General features: G+C 39.0%; 1 long non-coding RNA gene across 1 annotated transcript in view; it reads left to right on the top strand.

The window, feature by feature from the left end:
* The first annotated feature begins 5,241 nt into the window (after positions 1 to 5,241).
* Positions 5,242 to 21,448, top strand: part of LOC110187607 (uncharacterized) — a 28,315-nt gene continuing 12,108 nt past the window's right edge. Inside the window, exon 1 of the long non-coding RNA XR_002319897.2 lies at positions 5,242 to 5,833. This is a non-coding gene — a long non-coding RNA (uncharacterized LOC110187607). The remainder of the gene's footprint in view (positions 5,834 to 21,448) is intronic.

Genomic DNA, 21,448 nt, shown 5'->3' with positions numbered 1-21,448 from the left:
GGAATTTTCCCACGAAGTTGGTCCCAAGTTAGGCACTTAATTGCACTAATTTTGAAATTCCGTTTTTCATCTTCTATTAGATTAAGATTATATATCTATATAAATACCTTTAAGTAAACAATACTAATAAACTTACCTTAAACGAGAAAGGAAGCTAACTTCGGCACGCCGAAGTTTAAATACCCTTGCAGATAGAACTTTTTTGACTAGGAATCCAAACAATATAAAATATATATATTTGTGTTAAAAAAAAAGGCGGCTTCGCACGGGCATTAAACATTACATTTAGATTTGGCAATTTTAACACATTCATAATAATAATAATAATATGACACATATTCATCCTTTATTTTTTTGTTTTTTTTATTTCAATTATTGAGGTCATAACCCTAAAAGAAAATACATTTATTTTGTTAGAGCTTCTCTGTAAACAATATTTGATGTTTTATTTTGTGGCAGCAAAATAAATTGATTTTCATTGGCTCCGACTCTCGATAGACTAACATACAGTTGACCATGAGTAAAACATTTATTTCGCAGATCGATCCCTAGTAATTCGAAGGTTTTGCCTTGTGACTTGTTAATTGTTAATGCGAAAGATGTTTTTACCGGAAATTGAAGCCATTTAAATGGGATTGTCATATCATTTTGGATCATCGGTATCCTCGGTATATGAGCTAGTTGACCACCTGCTGGGCATATTATGGTTAAGAGGGCACTTCTGAATACATCAAGGTTCTGGCAAAATCATCTTCCTGGCATAAGGTGAAGAAGGCAGTCAGAGTTGTCGCTGGCGGATTCAGGACTCTTTCTTGCACATTTCTGCTGTGAAATAGACACGTTGACCATTCTCCAAATGGACTGCCAAGTGAACTAAAGCTGGATAGCGTTCATGAATGTGGAACGAAAAAATTCTCCATGCAGCCTCGTTGCTGCTTATGTATCTTCCAGCCTGTTATTGAGATATTTCATCGACAACTCGTACTGCATTGTTGTCACCATTTTCTGCCTGAAAACCAAAAACTGCCATATCGCTGCCTTTATTCACGTACTTGCAGATATATTTAATCGATTTCACGGAATTGCAATATTCTACGTTGATGTGCGCTTTGTATGATTTTGACAATAGTGGTGAGTATGGAACCACCCAACGATTGTCTACCTCAATATTACCAATTCTCATGTTTAAATTTGCCGAAGTCCCTCCATCTTCAGTTGACCGTCTCCTATACAGAGGATATCCATCGTCCCCTGTTACGGTGTTGCTCGAGGATATCGTTTGGAACACTTCCCGTCTACCATTCATGGTGAACATGGGTTGAGGGTACCACAAGGGCCATGGATCATGTTCTTGATGACAACTTCATGCAAATCCGTATCAACCTCGGCAAGTGGAATCTCAGCGCATATAACATCGTCGATTTCGTCTGGAGTAATTTTATCATACAGCCAAATCAGTATGTGCGCATGCGGCAATCCTCTCTTCTGCCATTCTACTGAATACATCCAGCACCGCACAGATCCAAAAACTCCATGTTTCACAATAAAATCCATCAGTGACTTGAGCTTTTGTCTGAAAACACGGGCTGTGATGTCATGCCTATCCCTATACGATTGTCCAGGAAATAACAGCTGTACTATCTCGTCCCAAGCTGGATTGCATGTGAAGGTGATAAATAAGTCTGGACGGCCGTAGCAACAAACATATGCCATGGCATTTTGACCATATTCATGCATGTTGCGTGGACTACCTATGTATGAGGATGGCAAAATCGTGAGCTTTCCAACGTTGGTTGTATTACGGTCATTCATCACAGCATCCCGCAAATGGATATATTCCTCGGACCGAAGTTTCGTCTGATTCAATCGAAGGAGCCTGACAGTATATGCAGACCTGATGCATCCGGCCAATAACGACATTGCGATTCGAGTTGTAATCAACAGTTGCATTATATCTGTATGCAAGACGATTGTATTGCAGGTTTTGATCTGCTGCAAGCTGTAAACGCGCTACCCTTGCCCTGTCGCGTTCATTATTTTGAGAGTGAATCAAATCGATTGGTGCAGAACACGACTGCCTAACTCTCAATCGTTTTCTCTCAAGCCTATCTGCTCGTATTTCTACTGATTCCTCGTTGTGCATCTGCATTGCTTTCAGCCGCTCAGTCTCTCGGATGGAGGCCCGTTCTTCGTCAGTCATATTCGAAATCTTACGTCTTTTTGCTTCTGTATTGCGAGTACGACGACCCAAACTCGACTTCTTGGGTGGCATGACTTCGTTTCTTACTGAACCTGAACAAAAAAATAAAATTTTTATCTCCAATTCCTTATTTCAATATGTTTTGAATGTTTGACAGGAAATGCTTTGACTCAGCTGGCTGCCTGTAGAGGGCGGTAGATGTAAGGTAGTTTTTTGATATTTTTTTAACACCTTGGATTACGTTATCGTAATTTTAGTAAGGATGCCTATTTTTTTTTTAAAATGAAATATAGCCTATGTCACTCAGGAATGATGTAGCTTTCCAACAGTGAAAGAATTTTTCAAATCTGCCAAGTACTTTCGGAGCCTATTCAATTCATACAAACAAACAAACAAAAAATCAAACCTTTCCTCTTTATATAATAGTATAGATATAGATATAGATATATATAACCTATACATATTGTATTTGCAGTTTTACATTCACAGATTTTTCATTTTTCTTCTACATCATACGATTGTTTGTATGGCACCTATATAATATAGTCGTCCGATTTTCATGAAATTTAACACAAAATTTTAGACTAATATAAAATGGCTATACCTTAAATTTGATGAAAATTAGTTGAAAAAAATGGCTATACCTTAAATTTGATCAAATTCTGTTGCAAACTGAAAATCTTATAATTTTTTTTGTAAAAATTTTCCGATCATTCCTATGGCAGCTATATAATATAGTCGTCCGATCTGGTCCGTTCCGACATATATACGAGTGAGAGTATATAGAAGGCTAACTACAAAGTTTCATTCACATAGCTTTAAAACTGAGAGACTAGTTTGCGTAGAAACGGACAGACGGACAGAAGGACAGACTGACAGACGGACATGGCTAGATCGACTCGGCTGTTGATCCTGATCAAGAATATATATACTTTATATGGTCAGAGGTGCCTCCTTCACTGCGTTGCAAATTTCTGACTAAAATTATAATACCCTGCAAGGGTATAAAAATGTTGAGCAAAATATCCCCTTTCAAATTTTTTAAAAATGTCTCCATCGCATCCCTTTTTACACGCAACTTAACACTTTGATCTGTTTACACGCACTGAAAACCCGAAGCTAACACTTTACACGAACTGAAAACCCAAAGCCCTCCCGAAGAATACCGAAAATATCTCCTTCTCTGTCATTCTCATGGATATCCCTTTAAACTAAAATCTGTAACCTGTAGTTCTACAACGATGGTTATACAAAAATTTGACCGTCAAAACTAGGGCGATTCGCACGTATATTGAGAAAGACGCTAAACGAAAAAAATCAGGAAAAATCGCCCTAGATTTTAGAAAAAAATTTAAATTAACCAAATTAACCAAAAAAATTGTGTTTATGGTGGCTTGTTTTGATTTTATGGTGCCATTCCCTAAATTTATGAAAACATTTTCTTAATTCTAGAAATTTTTCTTAGTTTAAAGGCGATTATTTTTTAGGGCGATTTTTCTTAAATCTAGAAAAATATTTTTATGAGTGTACAACCCTGATATCCGATAGCAGAGTCCAGTTCACCGGACGGAAAACAAGGAAGGCCATGGAGAAATGGGGGATCCGCCATCAGTTCACGGCGTCATATACACCGCAGGAAAATCCGACGGAGCGAACAAATAGACCGAAAAGACAATGATATCGCATCTGGCAGTAGAAGAGCAAACGGAATGGGATGAACACATCTTGGAGTTGATGTTAGCGTTTAACAGTAGCACGTCGGAATCAACGCAGTTCATCCCGGCCCAGTTAGTTTTTGGAAGGAACTGAAAATACCAAACGCAACATTCGACAGAGTAACCGCAGGGTCCGGACTTAAGGAATAAGATATAAAGACAAGATGGATCAGGTTAAAAACAATCAGAATGGAAGCGACGGAACACATGGAAAAGGCAGCGGAACATCAAAAACGCCACTACAGGACAGAATGGAAACCAAAAATCTGGGAATTAGTGTGGTGTAAAACACATCACTTTTCCAAAGCGGTCAACCAATTCGTTACAGTAACAGAAACAAAAAAAAAAAACGGAAAACCAAACGAGTGTACAAAGGTAGTCAGAAGAATTTACACATCGACCATTTTCATAGCCCAATTTATTTTAGTTGTTCTTGTGATTGTTGACCGTTCTTCCTGAAATTTTATTTTTTGATTAGATTGATCTATGCAGAACCGAGCCAAAAATGATAAGAATAGATGCTTATTATCTTTTGTTTTCGTTTTCTGTTTCTTCCTGAATAAATCAATTTAAGCGATAAAAAATTTCATGGAAATCGGTCAACAACAACAAGAATAATAACAAATATGCATTTGTGTAAAAACATTTGACCACCCCTGTATATCTGGGACACAAAACCACATTCAGTGACAGATACAACCCCTGGTCGTACTCATAACCCAAAACTGGACACCGAACATGATCTAACCTAACACATCAATCATGGTGTAACACATAACTCAAAGCATTATCCAACACTAAAACCAACACTAAACCCAAAACTTAACAGCTGTCATACCACAACTATTAACGAGAACAATTTAATTGTAGGAACGATGAACAATATCCATGAAAGCATGAAATGTTTCAAGGAGAACCATGCGAAGATGGCAGCAGGGTGGTGGCTGCGCAGGCAATGCCGGGGACATGGCGCAAGAGGACAGCGCCGGCAAAAATGGGAAAATTGGAGAAAATCCTCGAGGTTGTGCTCGAACCTCCGGCCAGGCTGTCGACGGAAATCGTCCCATCGGTGTGACGCGCACCGCGAACATATATATATATATGTGAAAATTCGTATATATATATATATATATATTTCCGTGTGTTGAGTTTCGAGGCCGATTGACGCCTTTCTTCGGAGGAAAACTTTCACGGCACCCGTTCGGATCCCGATGAGCGATGACAAGCACCGTCCGTAAGTCGAACTCCGGAGGCATAACACGCATTTAAGATTGAATAAACAGATTAATTTAATTATCTTGGCAATCGGGTCGGAATCTTTTACAGCAACCACGTCTGAACCAATGAAAATTCTTGAAACGGATCCTGACTGTCCCTGTGCTACGTCAATCCATTCAGCCTTCAGGCAAACATTAAATTTATCTGCAGTCGCTCCACGGGGAATAACTGGCAACGTTTTCCTGAAATCGCCTGCCAACATCCTGGCCGTCCCTGTGCTACGTCAATCCATTCAGCCTTCAGGCAAACATTCAATTTATCTGCAGTCGCTCCACGGGGAATAACTGGCAACGTTTTCCTGAAATCGCCTCCCAACAGTATAATCAAGCCGCCAAAGATGTTGGTTTTTCTGAAGATCCTTCAGTGTGAAGTTAAGTGCTTCAAATGATTTCTTATATGCCATTGTGAACTCATCCCAAACAATGAGCTTGCATTATATCAACAGTTTTCCCATTGCACTGGATCGAGAAATATTGCATGAGTATCAATTGTGTCTAAAATAAACTTAAGCGTAGAATGTGCAGTACGACCGCCATCTATAAGAGTCGCCGAGATAATGCTAACGCAAAAGTTATGTCACATCTTGATCGAATAGTGGCCAAAATCAATGAACTGACAAATGTTTTCCCTGTTCCTCCAGGTGAGTCCAGAAAGAATAGACCACCAGTATTATTGTGCACCGCTGGCATTAATGTTTTGTATACTTGATTTTGCTGTTCATTCAGCAACGAAACATTATTTCGAACGAATTCCTGCAATGTATATACTTCGTATTGCAGCTCTCGATTTAGTTCTTGGTTGCATTGATTTAGCGCAATCATTCCTACTTTATTCAGTAGCTTGTTTGCAATAGTCAAGCATTGATCCTCAATCAGCATTGATCCTCAATCAGCATTAATCCCTTATTGTAGATTTCATCGGTTGTTTAGATGTCACCATTATCCGTTTGAATGCGTCAGCTATGCAAGGTATATGCACGTCATTAAATTGGTTGTGAAGGAAAACGTGTTGAGTTGCAAGTGAATCGTTCTCTAGCAAACCCAATAGTTGAAATGCTTCTCGATATGTTTGACATTGGTGGCCATTCACTGTTTTCAAATGCGCAAATGATTTTGGTCCACGTACAATTACCAACAGCAGTCGCAAATAAAAATATTCATCATTTTTGTTTATGGGGAAAACAACGAATTTGCCACCCTTGAGCCAATAATCACTAACGCACGTATAGGTCGTTATATGCCGTATTTATTTTCTTGTTTCATACTCGTCGGAGCTCCAACTGCCGATCGGACGCTTGGTCTTTGCTTAACAGATAATGCGACAGAAGAAGAAGAGAGAGAAATAGATAACAAAGAGAAGAGCTAAGAGCGCTGCAGGTGCAGTGATACACCTATGCGCTCATAAGTAGGCGCGAGCGGTCTGCTCCGAACATATTCCCCCCGTTGGAAGAGGAACTGTTCCAACTGTTCCAATATGGACGGAATGTTGTCCTCCTTTCAACCTTCCTCCTGTTTCCAACCTTGATATTGGACGTTTCGAAGCGCCACTTGCTCCTTTCTTGCAGTAGGGACAAGTACTCGCTGCTCCACCTTTTTCAAAAGTGCTGCTGTATTGAGGTCACCCGTTGCCAGGCTAATAATCCTTCTGAGGTCTGCGATGAAGGAATCGGTTGTGAGGTCCTGGGCGACTTCCAAGTTTGCCGCCTTTCCGCTTTGTGATAAAAAATACCGAATTAGGCTGCACTCTATCTGCTGGCAGGCTACCCATAACGTGCTCCCAAGGTACAGGCTTCATTCGAAAACATCGGATGCATTTGTTGACGACGCTAGCTATGAATTTGCGGCCTACAACTTTGCCGCAATGTGGTAAGCAATGCCTGTGGTCCTGCATGTAAATATATCCTATGAAAATAAACCATGATTGCATTGGTGACTGCATGATCCTTGGGTAACAATATCGGATGCCTCATATTGTAGTCCAAAATTGAGATCTGCAGCCTTCTATCAAAGCGAAGTAATCCATCGAAACCGTTGGCCTCAGAGAAATCAGTTTGCTTGTCTGAGGACATGGCTTGTCCTGGTTGAAAGCCCGATACTCCTTGACAAAGTGAAGCTATTGGATGCTTCTCAGAAGCAGTACAGTACCAAGGTTGATCTCCTCAACCGAAAGAACGCCTTTTAAAGGAACAGCTTTGGCTTTGCAATTGGCAATGAAACGATGAATGTAAGGAAATACGCGCTGCAACTTATCAAAAGTGTTGATGAATTTTCTGCTTGATGAAACGTCAACGCAAATGGCTCCAACTAAAGTTGCGGAACGACGCTCTGGAAGATGCTTAACTGGCAAATCAAAGAGCTTTGAGAAGGAAAGAAGGTACGTTAGCCCAAGGGAATGATCCAGCAATTCTCTTGGGGTAAATCCTCGCGACACGACATCTGCCGGGCTTAAAATTGTCGGAACGTGATGCCGAGTCATATCTTTCGTCATCTCGTGTATTTTTGCGATTCTGTTTGACACAAATACGTTGAACTCCCTCGGGGGCTGGCGAATCCATGCCAACACAAAAGACGAATCAGACCAGCAATGAAAGGCGCTTTCGAACCCTATGCATTCCTTGACGTTTACGATAAGCTCAGTCAATAATAGTGCTTGAATCCAATCTTGGAATTGTCAAGGCCTTCAATGGAACTACTCTCGACTTGGCACAGAGCAAATGTACTTTTAATTCTCCATTGACCTCGATCGCAAGTATAAACACGTGCCATATGGTGATAGGATAGCATCGCAAAATCCGTGCACTTCAACGGAAGCCTGTGGTAGCATTGCGAATTGTGGAAATCTTATGTTCCAATACTCCCATGGCGAAAGAATGGGCTCTGGCAATTTGTCATCCCAATCTACGTTAGCATTGCAAAAATATTTTAGATTTTGTAATGATTGGTGTAATTAGTTCAATTGAATCATAAAATTTTGCAATTGTTGATAATGCAAATCGTTTGGTGCGTCGATCAGATTTTGAGAAAAGTTTAAAAGGAGCTAATCAGACGATAGACCCAGACCAATCCCAAGGCCTTGGCGATGTCCATTGTAAAATTTGATTAATTGTGCCCTGTCTCAGTCAGACTCCCCTTCGAGGGCTCCTGCATCATTCGTACACCATTTGCGGATTTGAAAGTGCCCTCGCGACAGTAGTTCCTTCACCTGGCAACGAATTACTCTCACCTTTTCAACTGAATCACCACCAGAAATTTAATCATCCACATAGAAATCTTAACAAACAATTTTGGCTCCAACCGGGAATGATTCCTCCTTATTATAATAGCTCTGATGCATGGCTGTTATAACCAAGAAGGCAGATAGCTTGGTTCCATAAGTCACTGTGTTTAACGTAAAATCCCTCATTTTGTCCGTGGATACATTGCAAAAAGTCATCAGCAGAGGTACATCTTGCAGATATCTCCACAGCGAAGCAGGACCTAGCTCCATATATTCCCGTTAAAATGCAGACTACTGAGCCGTCAAGGCTAGATTCCTATTCAATTTAGCGACGATGAGCTAGGCAATAGAAATCTCTTTAGGTGAATCTATTTAGGTGAATCTCTTTAGGTGATTCGTATTGCCTGGCTATCGTCGTTCGAATCCTTATGTGGACAAGAGACGAACAGAGTACTGCTTATTTTCAAGCCTAACGCAACTTTCTTTGAAAAGCTGCTCGAATCGCAAGTCTTCAGGCAACAATACTGGTTTCTCGATTTCTCAAAATCAGAATAATTAATAGGATCCTTGACGATGGCAGCTAAGACAGAAATGAGTTGACGCACTCGGCAGCCCTCCAGACACGATCCAACCAAGTTTGGTGTTCTAAAGTGTTGGTAACGCGCTATCCAAATGAATTTGTCCCGTACCAATTATTTCGAAAAAGAGGCCAGCACCAATTAGAAGATCCATTCGTTCTGATCGGTTGAAGTAAGGATCAGCGAGCGATATATTTTGCGGAATTTTCCATGATGCATTTATATTAAAATGGGGCTGATACTCAGTGATACTATGAGTCACGACTGCGGACAATGAGGTACGATAGCTTGGATCCCGGAATTGCGCTAGAATGTCGACTGCCTTATCAGAATTCAAGGATGATTCACCAATCCCAGTGTATGCGACTTTCGATGACGACTGCCGCCGTTGCTTCCGCTGACGTTCTTTGTTTTTCCGCTGACGTTCTTTGTTCTCATTAGCTGGTTATGACGATTTTTAACTATTGGCCGCTTCTAATTACCATTGGTCATTGCATTGATTTCCACATTGGCAGATGCCCTAGATATGGTACGCCACGTGCGCTGAGCTTGCATCTTTTGGGGAACGATCGTGTGAACACTAATCCGGAAGTTTCCTGAGTTGGTAGTAAATTGAACTTTTGGTTTCTTCACCCGGTTGCGTCATATGTACTGAGCTTGCATCTTCTTTGTCAACGATTTTAGAAACTAGGTTGTTAACTCTTCCCCCCTTAAATGCGACGGTCCTCGGTCGCAACGTAAAAGAGTAACGGTCCGGGTTGTGTAGGCTTTTCTTGAATTTCCGGAAGAGGGGCGGTTGTTCTTGGTTGTTGTGGCCATGCCTATTATTACTATCAGGAGGATGATGGTAGATCCATAGCTAACAGAAGTTGATATTGTTGCGTTGCTTCTTAGTTTCTCAATCACTTTTGTGTTGTTGATGTGCAATTCTTTGACCATTCGAAGTGAGAGAACTTCCTCAAGTTTGGTTTTTTCTCCCATAAGTTGGAAAACTGGAGGTTCTGGTTCAGCTATGTTGATTTTTCTTGATTCGTACGTCACCTCGCCAATAGTAACCGTTGAGTTTCGGTATTGTATGATAAAAGAGCCATGTAATTTTACTTCCTTTTCATCCAGTGATACTTGTCCATTGAAATCGTTCAGTAGTATGGTGCCTGGCACTATCTCCTCAAAATCTGGTATGTGCTGATTTTTAATTATCTTACATTCGGGTTTTCTTAAATTTAGTAGTGCAGTTACACAAGTATCGTTACTTAAATCTAACAATTTTTCTGAGTTACAAGTAGTCTTATCATTATGGGATTCGCATGGTTCTGTTATTGCAAATAGTTGTTTCATACATTCTAACAAATTTTCGTGTCTTATATCATTTATAATTTGGGCTTTATTTATTGCTTTAATTTTAAGTGTTCTGCAGTTGTCTGTTTTTATGGTTGGTAAGCTAATAATGTAAAGGAGGTCGTTACCATTTGTGGCTAATTTGACCTTAGCAAACTCTAGAAATTCTTCTACGTTCAAAAAAAAAGTTATTTTCTTTTCTGAAGATATCTTCTATTATTGTGGTTGTAAATACAAAGGAATTTACTGTGTTTGCCCTTGTAATTGCGTGTATTATATTAGTTATTCCTTCTTTTATTAATTGTATTTTATATTTTAGGATATTTGCTTGCTTTAGTTAGTTGGTTGATTTTTTTTATTAGTTAATCTATTGATTACTACTTGTCTATTTTTGTTTTTTAGTTGTTCATTTATCTTGTTTTCTAAAATTTCGTAATCGTGATGATCTGGCGTTCCTGCCAGCCATTTCCAAGCAGTACCTATTGCTTCAATTGCATTTTTTGGTCTTTTCCGAGTTTGTAGTCTGTGTAAATGAGTATATAGCTGTCCTAATTCGTAAGAAATATTGGTGTAATGGGTGAGATGATATGATTTTATGAAGTGATTCGTCCAATTCCGAAGTGTTTCTTCGTAGTATTGTAAGTTTAAAATGTGGATGATTTTAAATGTTCCGTCTTGTTTAGCTGTCAGTTTCAAGTGAGATGGTTTGCGAATTGGAATAATCGAGGACCGTGGTTATCCCCAAGCATGTTGGTAAAACTAGTCTGAAAATGTATGTTCTTATATAATTTTTTCTGAATGATTTTACCGGTTCGTGTTTTAACAGTGGTGTTTTTATTCTCTGCTACTTTCTCTGTTTTGTATCTGGGTGTAAGTCGTGTTCCTAGTCTTTTATCTATGTTTACTAGTACTGTGTCACTTGGTGAATATTGAATCGGTTGTTTTCTTTTTTGATTGTGGAATTCTAGATCTATAACCTGTTTTGTTTCTATTTTCTGTTTGATTTCTTCCCTCTTTTCCTTAATGTCTTTTATTGAACTTGGAATTGTGCTTCTGAAAAATATGTCTACAGGTCTGTCTTTCGTTAAGGAATGTACCGAAAAGAAACTGCACACTTTCTTTCTACTATAACTTTCATGTTTTTGATTCGATTTCAATTTTTCTTTTTGTTCTTTTTATAGCAAAACTTAAACTTTCAATTTTTATAAACAGAATTTAAAAAAAATTAACTTCTTATTTTTAAGCGAATTTTTCGCTTAACTCCTCTCATCAGGTTCTGCACACCCTCCTTGGTGACCTTGCCGGCTGCACGCATCCAGTTTTTTTTCATTTCTTTGTTATTTTGGGAGAGACTACTATTTTTTTATTAAATTTCGCTTAACGATGCCCCAATATCTCTCAATGGGACGCAGCTCTGGGCAATTTGGTGGGTTCTCCTCTTTTGAAACAAACTTGATGTTCTCCGCCTCAAGGAGCGCCAATGTTGACCGGGCATAGTGCGCTGACGCTAAGTCTGGCCAAAATATTGTCGACACGTTGTGCTTTCTATAAAACGGTATTAAACGTTTTTTAATGCACTCTTTTTGGTAAACCTCTGCGTTTATTGTGCCATTTGTGAAAAATGGGCTGGTTTTTAGGCCACATGTGCAAATTGCCTGCCATATCAGGACTTTCTCCTCAAATTTGTCCACTTCTATTTTGGTGTCCGAGTCGCTAATTGTTTCACCTTTGGCTTTTGTGTAAAATTGGGGGCCTGGTAATGTTTTTGAGTCCAATTTTACATATGTTTCGTCGTCCATTACGACGCATTCCACTGCATCAGTGAGCAAGCGATCATAAAGCTTGCGTACTCTCGTTTTGCCGACTTCTTGTTGGCGCAAACTTTTTTTTTCACTTTTTGTTTTTTATAAGTCTTTAGGCCATGCCGTTGTTTTATGCGCTGCACCATACTTACACTCGTTCGCTCTTTTTTGGCCAAATCTCGAACTGACGTCGTGGGATTTTTCTCAATTAAAGCTAGCACCTTCTTATCGACGCTGGCATCCCTTGGACCTTTTTTTCTGCCAGTTTTTTTTTTGACGGACGTGTTTTTCAATACGAGGCATTGCGAAATGTGCAAAACAAATAGTGAAAAGAGAACATGCAAACAACGCAGAATTAATAGAGCTTTATAACGGTGCACCGCATGGCATGATCGAAAGCTCCCACTGAGAGCTTTTCACAATTGAAAGTGTGCAGTTTCTTTTCGGTACATTCCTTACTGAGTGTATGGATTTATTATATTCCTGAACTGATTTAAAAAGTAAGTTTGCAAATGTCATACTCTCGTTGTCTTTTTTGAGACATCGCATAATTTCGGTTAATGTTGTATGGAATCTTTCTATTTGTCCATTACTTGTCGATGAATACGGGGCTGTGGTATGTACTGATATCTTAAGTTGGTCTTTTACCATAAACCTTATTGCAGCCGAGCTTAGTGCTCGTTCGTTATCCATTACTATCATTTTCGGCATACCGAAAGCAATAAGCATTTCTCTTAGTGGATTTTTTATGTCTTCAGATGCTCTTGACTCTAAAATATTTACTTGTACATATTTGGAAAATGTATCGATACCTGTTAATACGCTTTGTTTTCCTTTTATGTAAATATCTACGTAAATAATTTCTCCTGGCTAATTCGGGATGGGGGTTGGTTGGATTTCTCCTTTTCGGGGGTGTCTGTCGTACTTTGATTCTTTACAAGTTTGACAGAGTTGAACTGTGGCTTGAATTTTTTTGTGGGCCTGCGGAAAAAAATAGTTCTTCAAAATTTGCCTTTTGTTTTCTTTTGCATCTCTGTGTGCTCTTTTATGTTCTAAAGTGATAATTCCATTTTGCTGTTATTCTGAACTTACGTCTTCTACTTCATTTTGTGTAAATCTTATTTTATATGGTTTAAAATATGTAGGATAAATATTTTGTTTTTTACCCATAACCTCTTCAGATGTGAAAATTCCGTTTATGAGTTTAGGGTCAAGTCTGTTTGTCAAGATTGCCTGTTTTTCCTCCGTGTTGGGCTTCTGTTTTATGATATTTCTGTGATATGTTGGAAATGGAATTATAAGAATCTGTATCTGTGGTCATTCAATAGAGTTGGTTTTTGAATACGTTAATGGGTGCTTCTACTGAAAATATGAGATTGTGTGATGAGCTTTCATTATGGATTGTTTCTGATGAACTTATTGAATTCATTTCTGAGGGGGCTCGAGACAATGCATCTGCTACTACATTAGCAACTCCGGGCTTGTACCTGATCTCGTGGTTATATTCACCAATGAGATCTCTCCAGCGCTTTAGCTTTGCGTTATGGTTATTTACGCTATTTGAAAAACTCAAGGGCTGATGATCGGTGTATATTACTGCTTTTGAATATCCATAAAGATAATGTCTTAGATAGTTTAGTTTATAGATAGTTTTTGGTACTGGGAATTTCGTAATTGCTTTTATTTTGTCTATACTTCTATTAACACCATTTTCTGATATTGTGTACCCCAAAAAGTCTACTTCATTTTAAAAAAATGACATTTTTCTATTTGGACTCTCATATCGGCATTTTGAAGAGTTGAAAATACTTTTTCAACGTTTCGGCCATGTTCTACCTCATCTTTGCTGAAAACTATAATGTCGTCTACGTATACGTAGCAGACTTTTCCTATGTGTTCTCTCAATATGTCGTCTAAAGCTCTTTGAAAAATAGATGGAGAATTTTTTAAGCCAAATGGAAGTCTTGTAAATTCGAATTTTCCTCCATTCACACCGAATGCTGTTTTCTCTATATCCGTATCTTTTATCCGTGGTATTTGATGGAAACCACTCTTCAGATGTAACAACGAAAAATATTTGTTGTTTCCAAGTTGTGCTATAATTTCGCCAATTTCGGGAATTGGGTACCGATCTGAGATAGTAACGTCATTTAGTTTCCTATAGTCAATTGCTAATCTATATTTCTTTTCTTCGGACTGACCGGACTTTTTCGGAACTAACCAAACTGGTACGTTATATGGTGATCTTGAGGGTCTTATAATGCCGTCTTTAAGCATCTCGTTTTTTGTTTTTCAACTTCTTGTCTTAACGATTTTGGGTATTGGTAGTGTTTTCCGTATACTGGGGAGTCTGACGAAGCTCTAATTTCACCTATTACTTTGGTTGTGTATGGGAGTTTTGTATCGGGGTCGGCAAAGAGATTTTTGTGACTTTTAGAGAGACGATTTATAATTAATTTTTGTTATTCGGCCATATGACTAATTTGTGGTCCGATTGTATTAACTGCCTATGTAATTGATTGGTGAATTTTAATCTTATTTTTATTTTCGGGAACTAATGCATCGTTTTTGACGTCTATTATTTCCCCTAGACCTTTTAATGTGTCGTTGCCTAGAATACCATGAAAAGTTTTTAAAGTATTTAATAAAAAGAAATTCATCGGTGCATCGGAAAGGTTAGGGAGTTTAAGCATAGCATGGTGCGTTATTTTGGTATTTCTTCCGACTGAATTGACGGAGAAAACTTTTTCATTAGGTTTGGGTTTTGGTACTAATTGCTTTTGGATGTAATTTTGCTTTGAACCGGTGTCAATTAGAAATTTTAGTATTTTTCCGTTCCCCATGGTTACCTTAAAGTAGGGTAACGAGGACCGATTTACTCTAAAAAATGTAGTTCTGAACTGTTTATATATTCTTGTTGATCGACATCGGCTTGCCATGTGTATTCCTCTTGTAGGTCATTTACGTTGTGTTCTTCTGTTCTGTGTTTTGAGAGAAATTAGTCTTCTTCTGTATCTTGTTGTGCTGCATTATCTGAGTCTGTGTAAATATGGAATTGCCTTGGTATTTTGTTAACATTTTGAACATTAGCTGAACTGAGTGGTCTTTTCCCTGCATAACTATTGATTCTCGGTTGGTTCATGTAATTAATATAACGCGAACGAATTTATTAATCAACATCCATTGGTACTGGCTTTGGTTGTGGCCGTGGGGGAATGTTTGGTGTGCCATAAGGTGCTACCTGTTTTACGAAAGTCTGATTGTACGGTTTGGGTTGATTAAACTGAGCAAGTTGAGGTTTTCCAATTGTGGATGTTATTTGCGACTGATTCGGATAATGGTATAGGTGTGGATGAAAGCTTTGCTTTGTAGGTACTATGCGGTAAGGTTGTGGAGGTTTAGGGGGTATTATTGGTAAATTTCCGAATAAGGGGTTTTTTGGTGTCTGATTATTTATAGTATTTTGGTTTTCAAGAAGGCTACATAGATGAAGAGCGTGCCCTAAGTCATGTGGTTCTTTAATGGCTAACAATTGTCACAAGTTGCCATTCATGCCCCTCTGACAAATGTATCCAAAGCTTTTTTTTCGGTACATGACTGTCAAGGATTTCACGGTCTCTTGTGAGACATCTAAGTTACTAATGATTTAAAATTAGAGGGAGTTGTTGATAGACTGGTTGGTAGAATTCAACTATGGTGTCTACCTTATTTAAGGGCATAAAGTTGATATTCTAGAGTTTTTAAGTCGCGTTTGTCTGCAAAATGTGCTGTTAGTCATTTCGAGATTGCTGTCCAGTCTAGAGGGGTATTGTATGACTCCAATACCAATCTTATTGCGAATTGTCAAAAGGATTTTAATACCCTATTGACACTTTTTTTTCCATGATGAGTATTCAGTTTTGTTTCCCAAAAAATCTCTAAGCGATCGGACAATATCTGGTAATTTATCTAACTCACTTAAATTGTGTGCAAATGCTTTCTTTATTTCCTGATCTTCATATTTAGAGAAGTCCTTATTCGGATTTAATATTTCCTTTACTAAGTTACCAAGGTTTCCCTCTAAAACTCAAAAGTTGGATCATAAATAATTAGTAAATAATTTAAATTTTGTTTTCTTATTTTTGTTGAGAATTTTTAATTGCTAATTGTGTTAATTTTCTTTCAATGTTATTATTTTTTCCAAGTGTACTTAAAGCTATTCTTACAGTAATAACATTCCTTGGCGTGTTCTCGTGACGATAGACTTGGCGGGTTCCTTTTTGTCCCACTCTGCGGCAATTCCTCTCGAGTGTGGGTCTACTGGGGGGCCTCCTCTACACCTTTTCTCACGTTCCCTCCTAACGGGTACTAAAGGGATCATGGCGATAATAAATGGCCTGGTCTTTCCTCCAGGTACAAGTCCTTTGAAATAGGGGTTGCGACTGTTTTTCGCTCCTCCGGTTCACGTTGTTGGATTTCACTCTTCACGTATTAGACGGAGTTATTATACCGAACGTCGGGATTTTTTTTACCGATCGACGCGGAACTTGCACTTTTCGAGGATTAGAACCAGGTCCCTGCTCGGGCGCCAGTTAAAAATAATTGGTTATTTTTTCATTAAAAACAAAATCTATTGTTTTGAGTTGGATTAAGAACTAAACTTGCTTAAGCTTAACAATCGTTTATATAGGCTGCTTGTTGCTCCATCGCTGTCAGCGTCTCTGCCGCCGTCATTGCTTCCGCTGATGTTTTTTGGTTTTCCGCTGACGTTCTTTGTTCTCATTAGCTGGTTATGACGATTTGTAACTGTTGGCCGCTTCTAATTACCATTGGTCATTGCATTGATTGCATTCAATTCATTGCATTCCACATTGGCAGAAACCCTAGATATGGTACGCCACGTGCGCTGAGCTTGCATCTGTTGGGGAACGATCGTGTGAACACTAATCCGGTAGTTTCCTGAGTTGGTAGTAAATTGAACTTCTGGTTTCTTCACCCGGTTGTGCCATATGTACTGAGCTTGCATCTTCTTTGTCACCGATTTTAGAAACTAGGTTGTTAACTTATATAGTAGCGGTTGTAAGCAACAGGTAATCAACTGGAATAATATTTGCGGGTTTTGGTGAAGAGTTTGATGAATGGTAATCAGGTTATGATGATGAAAGTGAACATGATACTAATATTGATGAAGTTGATGTTGATGGCTGAGAGTTTAAAAGTGGATCGGATGATAGTGATGAGACTGAGGTGGTACGGATGGGTCTTGATTGATATGCAACAATAAGTGGTGCTCTATGTGACAATATCTGCAATGCGTTGACTTGCATTGCTGCAAACTATGCCCCTTGCGCAAGCAATTGAGGCGCAGGTACAACTTCTTTGCTTCTCTTAATCGAAGATTCGGATTTAAATTTAAAAATCGAGTACATTTTGGCAAATAATGATTCCTTTCATCACAATATATACATAGCGGGAGAATTGACTTAGCAGCTGAAGCAATGAATGTGGTTGGTTATGCAGGTTTTTCCCCATGTGCTGGCCTGGTGTTGCGTTACCAAGGCTTGGTCCAAATTTTCCATCATTCTATACCTCCTCTGCAAGAATGCCTCCATAGACTTCAAAGTAGTAGAGCGTCCTCTGATCCATCTTTTGTGCGACGATTTAAAATAGTAATCCATTTGAGATTTGTTGCGTAATGGCAAGGGTACGGATTGCTCGCAGATGCGAATTCATGCAATCGCTTAACTCCCGAAGACCCTTGGCTGATCCCATCTCGACACCCTTTGACCCAAATATTGCCTGTAAGTGTGCCTGAAAATGTATAACTTTATTATCAAATTGATTGGTGAGTAAATTTTTGTAATTGGCATTCGAGGGCTCAATAGAACGTATGGTTTCCAGAGCCACGCCGCCTTAACTTGACCTTAGATATTGTAATTTTTCAATATCGCTTAGCCCCTCATCACTTCCGATGACCTTGATGAACGTCGCAATAAAATCCGACCAATCAGGATAGGATACATAGACACGAGCTATCTAAAGAAGTAGCAACCTAGGCTTCCTAGATCGGAAGGAAAGATCCGGATGACTAATAATGTTGATGGATGTTAAATTTGCAGCTGGCAATTGCGATTTGCGATGGTCGCTCGCTATCTCCGCAAAATCCAGTTTTTCCAGCGAAGTCTGTGAGGAATAAAAGGCCAGGTTTAAGGAATTAATCCATTCTATTCGCGCCAGTAAATCAGCTTCATCAAAATGATCTACCGAATCGGCGCTTATATAATAGTTCATCGATTGGGTTGGCTCAGTATAAGTCCACGTCATTTGGCGGTTCATTTTGAGGCCTAACCGAGTTTTCCGTATTAGACATTTTTTATTTCCTCACGGGACAAGAACTAATAAAAGGATAATGTCTGACCGCTTCAGTAGGTATGATCCCGTTTAATTTTCTCCGCGAAAATTAAGAGGTTAATCAGCGTCACCGAGATGCAACGGAACCTCAACAATGTGGTTGTTGCAAATTTTCTGACTCGCAACAGCGGATAATTGGTAACGCGCGTCTATGCTATATATACATATGTATATATAGATATGCAATAGGTGCTATCTACGAAGCTTAAATGCTAGCCACCTTTGCTTATAATGTTTGGCACAACACATCTTTGTTTTCACAGCGAGATGTACACGAAACTCAGCGGCCGCCTATGTGGAATCAGATAGTTCTGTATGAATGTATGTGCGTTTGTAACGCACGAATAGGTGGATTATGTGCCGTATTTATTTTCTTGTTTCATTCTCGTCGGAGCTGCAACTGCCGATCGGACGCTTGGCTTCAATTATATATAAGCTTACAATGTGGTATTGCTTAATAGATAAGGCGACAAAAGAAGAAAAGAGAGAGCAATAGATAACAAAGAAAACGCCTCAGAGCGCAGCAGGTGCTGCGGTACACCTATGCGCGCATAATTAGGCGCCCGCGGTTTGCTCCGAACACTTTCAGGATGAACCGTATACATGCCCTACATAACCGTCTGCATCAGTGGAAAACAACTGTAGCTAATCCCGAACTGGTGTTCCTTACTTGCGTTGTTGGAATTTCTTTTTTAATTGATTCCAAGTGGGCACTTTAACGTATATCAGCGTCTCTGCGAATGGACCTGATTCACACATTGCAAAAAAGCTAGTCAATGTTGTCGATGGTGGTCTCTCAGCTCGTTGCGCCGCATTAGTCTCAGTAAAGTAAACTCTTTGGCCATTTTACAACTGCACTGCAAAATGTACATTTGTGGAATATCTTTCATGAATTTGAATAATCGCCACCATTTATCTACCCATTTGGAAGTTGCTGATCATTCGCATTTTCCGACGCAATACCAAACACAGCCATGTCGCTGCCTTTTGTGACGTACTTGCACAAATATTTGATTGATTTGGCTAATTGACAACTCTCATTGTTTGCATATGTATCGAAAATTCCTGATAGCTTCGAAATTTTGGTACAATGAATTTATTTACGATCTCAATGTCTTGATTTTGAACTTTAACTTTGAAATTTCAGCCATTATCTTCTTTTTAACGCAGATGATAAACTAGATATCCATCGTTCCCTGTGACTGTTTCAGCAACTAAAGGTCGCGGATATCGTTTTGTTCACTTTTAATCAGCCATGCTAGGCGATAATGGATTCAGTTCATCGCATGGTCCATGCACCATCTGTGTCGTCACAATGTCGTTTAGATGGGGATCAGTACGGCACCAGGAATTTTAGCTGATATGATGTCATTTACTTCAGTTGAATTTTATTTGTTCAGCAACCAAATTAGGATATGAGCATGCGGAAGTCCACTTTTCTGCCATTCCACCGAGTATATAAGCACATCCATCATAGCCTTAAGTTGTTCTGAAATACTCAGGCGATTATGTCATTGCGAGCTTGCGGTATTTGGCTCGGTTCCAACTCACGTTCCATTTCCGTCCACTTCGGATGACTTTGAACGTAATAAATAAGTCCGGAGTTTCATAATTTCGCATATACTTCATAGCGTCTTGAGCGAATTTGTGCATGTGGCGTGGGCTTCCGATATAAAATGATGGGAGAATCGTCAGACTTCTAATATTCTGAACATCACTATCTGAATGAATAACATCACGCAAGTGTATATAGTCCTTAGATCTAAGCTGTGCCTGAATGAATCGGATGAACGCTAAACGTCGGCAGTGAATTGCTGGAATAGCCGACAGCACTTCAGAATGGCATTCTCCTCATGTGTACGAATCATCATACGATACGTATAGTTATTCAGTGCGCTTAGATTATTATTCGTTGTTACGCCTGAAAATGCAAAACTAAATGAATTGTTAATGGTAACCAATAATATCAATAATAAGTGCGTAAATATTTTACCTGTAATTGGATCGACCATATTCAATGTGATGCCGTATCCTTCTTGCCCTTGCAAATAAAAGATTCGATATTGTAACGTATTGTACAAACGATGTGTCTCGTTTACACGATGCATGATATTGCTTCTTCGCTGAAGACAATGTGACGCGATTTATTTGGATCGCAAACAATAATTGCAGCAACATTATTAACGGTGCGTGCATTGAAGCCTCGCACATGTTTATCTGTTGAGGTACAATCGGCTCTTATGAAAAATTTGTGCGTGTCTGGTGGGATTATTAGGGTGTTCCCTGTCTTGCACATTCAGCTACTCCACCATCGACGAAGTCAAATATATTTGCAGAAATGTATACGGTTCATCTGGTGTTGGCACCATTGAACCATGCAAATGATATATTTGTCCTGATATATGTAATTGGAAACAATCATTTGTTGAAGAAAACAGTGTAACTTTTAGCTTGCAAGACGGCATGAAGACGCCTTTGCTAATAATAATACCTCCAAAAGAAGTCAGGTGAAAGCAGTTATTGTATTCAAGGATGTGTTGCAGAAAATGGCTGGAATCGGAATCTCTTCCATCGAACAATGGTTTCAGAGGCTGTGGTGGTGCGCAGCACAATCCAGCCGTTTCTCTTTTGAACTTTAAGGTATTGCAATATCAGCATATAGTTGTCATTGGTCTAATATCTATATTTTCATCATCACTGATGATCTTATTGGAATGCCAATCGATTGTATGATGTCAATGATCTTCGTATCCTCACGCGTTGTCTCAATCGGGCATTTTGTTTTATTATATTTTGTCTTTCTTCGCTTAAGTTCTGTGAATAAACTTGTTGCTGGCTTGCATGATTTATGTGGCGGCCGATGTTTGCACGTCGTCCTCTAGGCATTTTGAACTATGGACAGAATGGTGAATTTAACCTTGAATGCACGAT

This window comes from Drosophila serrata, unplaced genomic scaffold (genome assembly GCF_035046125.1).
Source record: "Drosophila serrata isolate PLE 108 unplaced genomic scaffold, ASM3504612v1 contig_82, whole genome shotgun sequence".
Classification (NCBI taxonomy): Eukaryota; Metazoa; Arthropoda; class Insecta; order Diptera; family Drosophilidae; genus Drosophila; species Drosophila serrata.
This window is presented reverse-complemented; position numbering and strand designations above follow the sequence as displayed.